The 10437-nt window shown below is 35.5% G+C and overlaps 1 pseudogene; it reads left to right on the top strand.

Annotated features, from left to right (window-relative positions):
- Window positions 1–604: 604 nt before the first annotated feature.
- LOC113718320 (flavin-containing monooxygenase FMO GS-OX5-like) lies at window positions 605–7779 on the top strand (annotated as a pseudogene).
- The last annotated feature ends 2658 nt before the right edge of the window (window positions 7780–10437 follow it).

The raw sequence follows: 10437 nt of genomic DNA, 5'->3' as shown, positions 1-10437 counted from the left end.
AACCAGATCAAGACTGTTGTGTGGCTGAGTGACTACTGATACTAATGAATCCTCAGTCAAATGTATTCTGGTACGCCAAAAACTAAGGTCGCCCACGTTTTTCCCGAGTGGAGGCTTTGTTATACCTACACTATTAATTATAACATTTGAGTCGAATGATTTGGTTAGAGCTCAAGCTAGCACGAATACAGGTTGCTCTTCTTGTCATCTCTCCCCATATCCCCCTTTTCAGAAGAAAAGAGAGGAGAAACCTTGAACTAAAATACAAAATTGTTTCGATTGAACCTTCTGTCCTACCATATATATTTCATTTGCAGTTTTTTCGTTACACATTTCTATGTTGCATAACTTCTCAAAAATAAAAAGTTTCCCACTAAGAGAGAGATTTTAAAAGTTGAATTCTTATCCATTATAGTTTGAGACACGTGTCAATTGAATAGATAGTGAAACAAGAGTGTAATATTGAATGTTGTAACAAAGGATCCCTTGTCCATATATTTGGCTTATTTCCCTAGCTTCCTTTCGCTCGCTATATATTGTGCTTTCTATTTGTCTGGAATTGTCCCAATATCAGCGTGTGGTAGCAAACTAGTTTACGTACCGTATGGCACGACATCATCTCAAGGTGGCAGTGATCGGAGCAGGTGTATCCGGACTTGTAATAGCCCGTAAGCTTCAAAGAGAAGGTCATCAGGTGGTGGTCTATTAAAAGTCAGACCAAATTGGTGGAATATGGGTCTATGATCCTTAAGTCGAGAGTGATCCTCTAGGGCTTGACCCTAATAGAGATGTTGTTCATAGTAGTCTTTATAACTCTCTTCGAACAAACCTTACCACACAGCTTATGGAATTTACAGATTACCCCTTCATAGTCAGTAAAAATAATGGTAAAAAAGTGTGTTTTCCTCACCATGAAGAGGTGCTCAAGTTCTTGAACAAATTTGCTAGAGATTTGGGACTCAATCGGTTGATTCGGTTGAATAGCGGAGTAATCAATGTCCAGCAGAAGGATGATCCTCACTGGATTATTGAGTCGAAAACATGTGGTGAACTTGATTCAGAGGAGCTATTTGAGGCTGTTGTGGTTTGTAATGGTCATTATACCATACCCAAGTTGGCCAATCCTCCAGGTACTCATTCCTAATTGAAAACCCCTAATCATCTTTTGATCTTATGTGGATCCAGGACTCACCAGTCCATTTTAGGGTAAAATGATGATTTCAATTTTTTTTTTTTATTTTAACGCTCTACTCTAACTTGTTTACACTCCAGGGACAAACTGATTTGAAATGGATTTGTGAGGCCCCATTTCGGATGTGGATCATGTCTTGGATATATCAGATGATGACATGAAATTTTAATGCATGAAGCATTTTCTGCCAAATGAATCTAGATGCATCTGTGCAACCCCATAATACAATACGTTTATTAACACCAAGTTGGTTCATTTGATAAAGATGAGTCATTTTCTCACATAAGGTCGTGTGTTCGAATTTTGCTATTGATGTGAGGATTGTATTGATAAGTGATTTATAAGGACTTCTGAAAGTAACCTAGTCCCAAAGGCATACCTAACCTGTGGTGATGATCGAAGCCGATCTATTCAAACTTTATCTCTTACAAAAAAAAAAAAGAAAAAAGTACAACATGTTTACATACCTTGCATGTTTACTGTTGAGCATAACCATTTGAATATATTTTTTATCAGTAGTAATCTAGAAAAAGAAATCAAAGGTATTTTGGATGCTCCAAGTAAAATGTAAGTGTGGTGGCTAAAAATTAGGTGAATTATTTGATTTTATGCACCTGTTTATTACCTGAAGGAATCAAGAAATGGCCTGGAAAACAAATCCATATATAGCCACAACTATAGAGTTCCTGAGCCTTATGGGGATCAGATATCGATATCCAATATTTTCTTGCCTTTTTTCATATTGTTCTTTTGTATTTTCGGATACTTCAGTCCGATTGTTTCTGTCAATAAGTTTGTTCTTTCAAAATATTTGCGTTGTTGTTGTGATTGGATATGGACCGAGCGCATATGATATTGGCATCGAAATTTCTAAGGTAGCCAAAGAAGTTTATCTTTCATCAAGATTTCCACAGGTTAAAGTCACAAAAATGGATAACTGTGGCAATATGTGGCTGCATAAAGAGGTACAAATCTAGCTCCTTGGTTTGACATCCATTGTGTCCAATGTGAATACTTTTGGCGTAAGTTTGATTCATGAGCCAATTTGAGAAAAAGATAGTGGCGGAGCCACATGGTGTTGAGGGCGGGCAATTGTCCCTCCTCAACTTTTGAAAATTTAGAGGATAGTCTTGAAATTTTTGAAAATTTTATTTTTATTTTTATTTGCTTGTCCTGAATTTTGAAAATTATTCTTTTCTTCTAACATTGATTCGCACGCATCACCTCCCTAAGTAATACATTTATTTCACATGTACAAATGTTTTAAAGTTATTAAATCAGAAAATTGATTACTACTTGAATAGAAAATGATTTCAATATTTTCACACTACAAAAAAAAAAAAAACACTCATCATGAAAACATAATCTTCCTTCAAATTTTCTTTTCATAATAATGAAATCATTTTTATGCGTACCATATTGTCCCCATTGACTATAGATCCTGACTCTGGCACTAAAAAAAAATATTAGTAGCTTGGCTCACTGCTGTGAAAATATGGAGGCAACATATTTGTCAAAACAGTGTCCTAGTTGAATAAATTTTCAACACAATCGGTTTGTTGTTGATTCATTATTGCTATTTTGCTATGCCTTGAAGTACGTCGGCATGTGATTGTCAAGACAATTAGCATTCTTATTTCTTCTTCTTTCTTTTAATCTCACTTTGCATCCTCAAACTTATATACCATTCTTATTTTTGCACCCTAAACTTTACTTTTAAAGACTTTACACCCTAACCTCTCAAATTTATCCCACTTAAATTCAATCGATAATAATATGTTTGCAAAATTCATGAAATAGAGGACTATGCAAATCAATCACAATGTATTATTTTGTTCTAACTATGATCACTTCACCTTTTTGACCACTTTCAGTACTTCTTAATTTTTTTAATAAAAAGAGAATTTCCATTACTAAAATTGTTGAAAATTGTCCAGCAACAAATGATAAAGAGAGAACTTTCAATAGTTTGTCATTGGCTTTACAATCCTTTATTCAATTAATTTTGCTAGTGATATTATTAATTGGACTAACTAAATTTATAAGACCACGATGTAAAGTGTCCAAAATAAAAATTTAAATTGAAAAGTGAGAATGTGATACGAGTTTGGGAGTACAAAGTAGAGTAGTCCTCCATAGTTTCCTTTTGAATGGCCTTTTCTTTTGGGGCCTACATTTCTCAATGATCGGTATGCAATTTCAACTAGTTAAGTTTCTTGTAGGTCGAATATTGCTATGAGAATGGTGAAATTGCTTTTAAGGATGGAGCTTTCGTTGATGCTGATATCATTCTTCATTGTACAGGGTATAAACCGACAAGTGTTTCTTCTTTTTCCGTCTTAATCCGTTGATCACATACATTTAGCATGCTGGAGTAGGACTTTTTTTTTTTTTTTAACAACTTTTTATTTTATTGATGAGAGAAAATTACAAAGCATAAATTCGTGTTACATACGTCTTATTTTCCGAATTGACGGTAAACCTAATTTGTCAAGGCGAATTGCCCCACGAGCTTCCCTTGGGAACATAGTAAAGCTGTCATATACCTTGACCTTTTGATGTGGGTGAGAAACGCCCACATTAGACAACGCATCAGCAACTGTGTTAGCCTCTCGGTAGCAGTGTGAAAAATGAATAGGTTCCTGCAGGAGCTTCCAAATCTGCCTGATCTCCCTTCGAATCTGCCACGGACATTGAGTGCTTCGTTGAATGATCCCAACTAAGAGCAGCGAATCTGATTGCACACTTATATTTTCGAATCCCCTATGTTTACACGTTTGAAGACCGATAAGGAGAGCCCAAGCTTCTGCACGGAGAGATGTAGTTTCTCCAAAATAAGCCGAAAAGGCAATCAGTGGTGAACCAGTTGGATCCCGAAGAACTCCTCCACCTCCACCCACTCCTGGATTACCCTTAGAACATCCATCCGTATTAAGTATGAGCCGTCCTATCTCCTTTGTCTCCCATCGAACAAATTTGTATGCAACCGTACCGACAGACACATTCGATCGATCATACAAATGACAAAAAGATTGGAATCGAAAAATTTGTTTGAAGTGGATTCCCACGATGGACTGAATTTCCGAGAAAATGAGATGACAAATAACAGACGATCGCATCTGGACACCCTCAAACATTGCTTTATTCCTTGCCTTCCAAATCTGCCAGCAAACTATATTAGGTAGAATGCGGTCAATAAGCTGTCGTGTCTCAGTATCATGTAACCGCAACCACTACCCTACTATGCAGGACCGTAGAGAAGACCCTGAACAGCTAAATCCACATAAACCTCGAAAATAGTTCCAAACTTCCGATGCTATTTGTCCATTGGCAAATAAATGCTCGATAGACTCTGCAGATGCCGAAGAACAACACAAGCACTTTGACGGTAAATGAAAACCAAGTTTACATAACCTATCTGGTAGCGGTAGTCTTCCTAGAAATAGTCGCAACATGAAGAACGAGACTTTCCAAGGAATCCGAGGATGCCAAATCGAAGCAAAAACCATCGACTTGTTGCGGGCCTGCCTGATGTCTTCGAAAGCCGATTGTAGAGAGAATCTACCAGATGTGGTGGGCATCCAAATGACTTCAACTTCACTCCCTTCTTCCGGTGGTATGTGTTTCACAATGGAGGCCATTTTCTCCTTTGGTATTGTAAGACCTAAGGAATTCAAATCCCAGTGACCATTGATGACGAAATTGCGGAAAGTCAAATTTGGGATAACTTGTGCTTGTAGGAACAACGCACCACTTCCCAACCAGTTGTCGTACCAAAAGTGACACGACCCGTCCCATAACATTGAGAGCTCCACTTGTCGACTGACGTTGACCATCCTCCGCCAGATTGCCGAGTCCGTTGATTTGAGTTCTACCTGACAAGGATGGAGGCTTTTGCAATACTTTGCTTTCAAGAACATTGCCCACAACGATGATCCTGTTCGGAAATTCCACCAAAGCTTGCATGAAAAAGCTTTGTATACGTCCCATAGTCTCCGAAATCCAACTCCTCCCTCATCAACTGGATAACACAAATGAGACCATCGTATCCAATGGTACTTCGAGTCCGCGGGAGTAGGACTTTGCTATCTTTTTCAAAATTTTCTAATACTTATTGAACAGAAAGCCCACACGTTATATTTGGAACCATAATAATAGCTTGAAATTGGCAATGGCCCTAACCTGGATATGATACAACATTTCGTGCTTAGAGCCAATACAGGTGTGTCTTGGCTCTGTTCATGCAGTTGTAATGTGCTACAGTTTTTGGTTTATAACAACGTATAATATTGTTTTGGATTAAAAAATTTTTACATTAATCCTGTAGATACTAACAGTATATACATCATTCATCATGAGTGCATGCCACTTAGTCCTACTTGAATATAAATTTTAATTCTTGCACATGTGGTATCTATTCATACATGCTAGTATATACACTATCAGCATATATGAGATTAATTCAAAATTTCTATATATGAATTGAAGATTTTATATAAATTAGAATAATTTGGTATTAATTTACACCAAATACTACACATTATTCACATATATATCAACAAATCTCATGCAACTGCATGCATCATCTGTATTGGCCCAACCAAGTCCCCACATTTGAGGGGCTATAATCTGTTATAAACACAGGAACACCACAATGGTACAATTTTGAAATAAAACTTAGCACAATAACATGAGATCATTGCTATTTAGGCCGAAGGGGACTGAAGAGTGTTTGTAATTAGTGGGGATTAATGGTCATTAAACTGTGTTGACAGTTACAAATACGATTTCCCTTTCTTAAACACAAAGGGGATTATTACCATTGATGACAATCGTGTTGATCCATTATGCAAACACGTCTTTCCTCCGCAATTTGCTCCTACTCTTTCCTTTGTTGGAATCCCAAGCCGGGTTAGTATTTATTAGATCATTTTTTGCTATGTACCTCTTCAAATACTACCAATATTTGCATTCAGTCTATAGATTAACATTCTATACAAAGATTGTACTATCGATTTTAAACGCATGATGATTATGTATAAACTAAATTCAGAATCTAAATATTGCATATGTAGTATGCATCCAACTCTGTTAGTGTATACATTGTCCTGTGCATATGATGATTAGCTCTTGGTTCTAATTCCTAATTTGCAACTAGAAGATGAAATATTTCAACTTACTAACGTGAAAGCTAATTTTGACATTTTTTTTAACGAATGGACCGTAAATTTTCGTATGATGGAGTTACAAGCCAAGTGGGTGGCGCAAGTTTTGTCCAGACAGGTGACTTTGCCGTCCAGAGAAAAGATGTTGGCGGATGTGGAAGAGTACTATCGGCTTCTGGATGAAACCGGAATTCCTAAGCACCATACACATACACTTCCCTTCGGTGTAGATACGGTGCGTATCATGTAGATCCTGAACACAATTGTCTTTTTTTGTTTTATAGATTTTGCTAATTAACGAATGTCTAATACATATTCGTTAATAATTTTTTTTAAGCATAATACTTGTTAGTACATTTATATCACATGTAATCTAATGTGTGAATGCACACACTAACAGTTATTAACTCACTTTAGATTCATACATTTTTCATATTTAATTTTTTTTTGCTTAAAATATCAATACTTGAACTCTATATTAATGAATGCCTACTGCGAACTCGGTAAATGGACCCTTATTTTACATTCTTCATTGAAGATACGATGCATAGAGCACGAAATCACCTTAGAAGAGAAAAAGTTTTCTAAATTTCACCTTCCTGCCTTCAAATTTAGCTCCCATCAGTTTTTGACTCCTAGCAACTACGATAGAGCTAGCGTGGTAGCTGTCGCCCTTCTGAGAAATTTAATTTTAACTTGTACAGTTTTGTAGAATTTTCACTTAATTTTCAGTTTATCACACCCCCTTACTGGAGAAAATATTGTTAAAATTTCTTGCCTCACTCCCTTGACTTTTTCCTCAAAAGACTTGATTTCTTTATTTTTTTTAGAAATATTTTGACTAATTTTTATGGTATTGCTTTTTCAACAAGGATTATTTTCTCGTATTAACCAGGATGTAGCAATTGAAAATGATGAAAAAAAATACATTATAATTGTGATAGATTTTACTCGGAATACATTTTGTCCTTTAAGTTCTTAACACATATTATTGCGATGTTAAGACTAAAAATAATAATGTTATTGCCAAATTTTGCAATGACTTAGATTTACAATGACTAAGATTTTGCTAAATCTTGTTATACAACTTTTCTACTTCCAAATTCCCTCCTACAACTCAGCCATTGCTTGCATATCCACATACATGTGTACATATCTTCTATAGGGATTAAAGTTAAAGCCCTTATAGAAAGAGAAACTCTACTGCACGGCAAATTTATTAAATTGCATGTACATACATAGCTTATGAAGATGAATTTTGCATTTTTTACATTATTGTTGTGAATGCAAATTGCATTTAATTATTTCGACATGTATAGTGATACAAATTACCAATTTCTATGCATCTTTATTCTTTACTTGCAGTTTGCCCAACTAGGGCTGCCACCGGCCGATGAGCACCTCAAGGTATGCTTGCTGTAATTGTGGAAAATGCTATCACATCATGGCCAGGATTCAGAGAAGCGTTCATTGAGAGTTGGCCTCAGTAGAACCATGGGATGTCCACAGTCATTATTTCACAGTTCCGAATATGTAATTCAACATTGGATGAATAAAAATATGAAAATGGTTAAATGTTCCTGAAACTTTTAAGTATTTTGTTTTGATCTCCAACATTTTAGTTTGACTAATTTCATCCATAAAATTTTGAAATTGTACTATATTAACCCTGAGTGCAAAGATACATTTGTTTGGGTATAATTTAAACCATGCCATGTCAAAAAATGATAATAATTTCAGGATTAATTTCTAGACCAACTAAATAATAGACTTTTCTTTAAAAAAAAAAATAGACTTATCTCATCTTATTTTCTGTATAAAGCATTGACCCTAAACTTTTGGTCTTTTTTTTTTGTTTTTCATTTTTACCCTTCATCAAATAATTAATATACAACCATCAAGTCCACCAATGGCACTTGCACACCAAAAAATTATTAAAAAAAAAAGAGAGAGAGAGAGAGAGATGCACAAAAATCTACATAAACATTAACTTTTGGTGTTAAATTTTTTGGTTACTTTTGTTTTGCCATTTTAATCCCTATATCAAATTATGTACAACCACTAAATCCACGCATAATGCTTGCCAATCAAAAATTATATATAAAAAGAGAGATGCATGGAAATCTTTGATCGTGTTTGGAGCAACATCATTCCAATGAAACTCTAAAATTGGAGGAAGGGATGAGTTTGATGGTTTGGGGAAGAGAATGTAAGTGGGGGATTTCAGATTCAAACCTTTCCGCTTATACTAAAATTTTTTTTTTAAAAAAAAAATAGAAACTCCAAAGTTTGCTCACCCCCCCCCCCCCGCGCCCCCCCTTTTTTTTTTTAAATGATGTTGGTTTAGCCAGCCTTAATCTCGTAATCCTTGCTTTTGGGCCATGTTAGGTTAAACTCCATAAAATTACCTTTAAAACATTTGCAATTAGATCGAATCATCAAGTTTTAAAATCAAAATTTTATTCGAACACTATCAACTTTGCTTGACCTTCTCTCTCTCTCTCTCTCTCTCTCTCTCTCACACACACACACACACAATAGACCACCATGTGTTGGTTGGTGATTTGAAACTCAACCTAAAAATTTCTTATTCGAACCAAATGCGTACCTAATAACCGATCATTTCTAGTGCCCATTTACTAATGAAATTGTTAGTATTGAATAAACACCTTGAAGCATAACCTGCTGTTTTATAACGTCCAAAATCTATCAAAAGATGGTTGTATTACAATTGAAAAACCTAGACATTAATAAGGGCGCCTTTGTGTTGTTTCATTAAGTTTAATCTTTTCAATATCTATTATTTCTTGTTTATTGTCAAATAATATTCAACCAGATTACACGTGATGAGTAGATAGAGCATAATATAGAAATTGGTACCCAAGCTCATCAAAAAAGGCTAATGCAGTAGATATCAAGAACTAGAGTCATTATAGAATCTGTTTTCTTTGCTTTTCACTTGTATGATTACCTCCTCTGGTTGCATATATACAGAGCGGGCTAGTGAGAATTCTGGCCTTGGCAGAGACAAAGTTGTCCGCAACTCAATTTATGCAAATTTAGGGCTCAAAAAGTTAAATGCTTAAAAGTAAAATAGTTACCATTGTCATGATGTATAGGGAAAAAGGCGGTTTTGGTTTTCAATATTTGGCCATTGTACTAAACGGTTCTAATATATTTACCAAAACAATTCGTGGTTAAGGTTTTTGATTTAGGCAAATTTAAGACAATTAACATTTATTCAACAATGATTGAAGGTCAAAATCAAGTTACCGTTAATTCACAGTTTTGACTTTTTTTGGTCTGGTAGGAGGGCTTTAGACCCATTACATGGCAACTAATCTAGGAGTTACAACGCCTATGACATCATATGCCAACCACTTCCTCACCTCCTCTGGTGGAGAAGCCAACTCTTGGACCCTCTCCTCCAGACTCAATCCACTCTTAGCTAACCAATCCGCACTCATATTACCTTCCCTCCATTGATGTATTAACTCACATTGCCATTGTCTCTTCCTTAAGTTCCGGATTTGGCTGATAGTCACCATAAGGGGGCTCTCCGTTGCCGCTTTGTCAATGAGCTCTAAACTCATTTTAGAGTCAGTTTCAATGATCACTTTCGTGTACCCCTTTTCACATGCTGTCTGCATTCCAACACAGTTTCAACACAGTTTTGACTTTGCATCTTGGGTTTTCAACGGTTAGAATTTGAATCATTATAGTTCCTTAAGTTTCAAATATCAATATTGAGAGGTTCATGACAAAAGAGTATTCAAATTAGATCCAAAATTGTGTTAGATGTATACTATAAATTCTAATAATAAAAAATGTTAAAAGGTTAATTAAACTTCTTTTTCTTTTTTGAGGACAAAAGCCGAACATTGGGGAACTACAAACCAAACATTTTGGGGTGCATCAAAATTGCATTTCTCGCAGCAAAGAAATTGCTATCATCTAGTAACAACTTCAAATTAACTTTCAAAGCTATAGCACATTATTCCTTATGTCCAATGCTAATAATGGAATGTGCACTGCAATCTTACTGGGAATGCTGAACAACATAAATTGAAATCACAAAAG

Source organism: Coffea arabica, chromosome 11e (assembly GCF_036785885.1).
Source record: "Coffea arabica cultivar ET-39 chromosome 11e, Coffea Arabica ET-39 HiFi, whole genome shotgun sequence".
NCBI classification, from domain to species: Eukaryota; Viridiplantae; Streptophyta; class Magnoliopsida; order Gentianales; family Rubiaceae; genus Coffea; species Coffea arabica.
This window is presented reverse-complemented; position numbering and strand designations above follow the sequence as displayed.